Consider the following 1,290-nt stretch of genomic DNA (forward strand, 5'->3'; position numbering starts at 1 on the left):
GTCTCGCCAAGTTGCCTAGGCAGGTCTCGAACCCGCGGGCTCAGGCAATTCACTCACCTTAGCCTCCCAAGGCGCGGGATTACAGGCTGAGCCACTGAGCCCGGCTGGGAAACACATTTTTTAAGACAGTCCTTTCTGGTCCTGCACTCTCTTCACTCTACGCTGCTGTTTGCTGCTTGGAAGACCAATTGGTCTTTTTTATCTCCCAGGTCTCCTTCTCACTGCCCTACCCTGGCCTCAAGAAACAAGCTTGCGGAAGGATCGCCGGAGCCCAGCAGGTCGAGGCTGCGGTGGCCGGGAGCGGCCACTGCACTCCAGTCTGGGCGACAGAGTGAGACTCCAACTAAAAAAAGAAAAAGAAACAAGCCTGACTGGGCTCGGTGGCTCAGCCTGTAATCCCGCGCTTTGGGAGGCAGAGGTGAGTGGATTGTCTGAGTCCGCGGGTTCGAGACCCGCCCGGGGAACTTGGTGAGACCTCATCTCTACAATAAATCAAAAAATCAGCTGGGCGTGGTAGCGCGCACCTGTAGTTCCAGCTACTTGGAAGGCTGAGGCAGAAGGATCGCCGGAGCCCAGCAGGTCGAGGCTGCGGTGGCCAGGAGCGGCCACTGCACTCCAGTCTGGGCAACTGAGTGAGACCCCAACTCTTAAAAAAAAAAAAAAAAAAAAAGAAACAAGCTTAGCAGATGGGGAGGTGGGTAAGTCTCAGTGGTCCAGAGAAGATATGGCAGGAGTCAGCAGCCGCTTTCCTCCCCTTCCCACAACTTGCTAGATGCGAGGCCTTGGGTCTCGGCTTCCCCTTGAGGATAGTGGGAATCCATCTTGTCCAAGGCCTCTCCTTGGTGCGTCTCATACGAATGTGGAAATGCTCCGTGCAACCTTAAAGCACGCCCCCCTCAACTTTCCCTAGGCCCCTAGAATGCACCCCACCCTGAGTGTGGCTGCAGTAGTCAGTCATGTGAGCTGTTGTAGGGACCGCCCTCATTTTCAGGTGTAAAGAATGGACAGGTGGTTCTTCAAACAGCGACCTCAATCGGTCTAAAAGTGCTGGAGGAAACCCAGAAAGGTTAATTTTTCTCAGGAAGCTGCCTTTTAGACAGCTGCTACCTTCTCTTTGGCATTTCAACCTTTCCAGTGCCAATGGGAGACCCGTCGATACAAGAGGAGGAAATTTCTTAAGGGGTGTTGTCAATTTTAAAAAATCCAAACACAACTTAGAGAAATTTGAAGGTTGCAGGGGCCAGAGAGTTAAAAAAAGCCTGTTTTTTTTTTTTTTTTTTTTTTTTTTGG

Source organism: Carlito syrichta, unplaced genomic scaffold, assembly GCF_000164805.1.
Source record: "Carlito syrichta isolate Samal-C Ts95f unplaced genomic scaffold, Tarsius_syrichta-2.0.1 Scaffold302611, whole genome shotgun sequence".
Taxonomy (NCBI): Eukaryota; Metazoa; Chordata; class Mammalia; order Primates; family Tarsiidae; genus Carlito; species Carlito syrichta.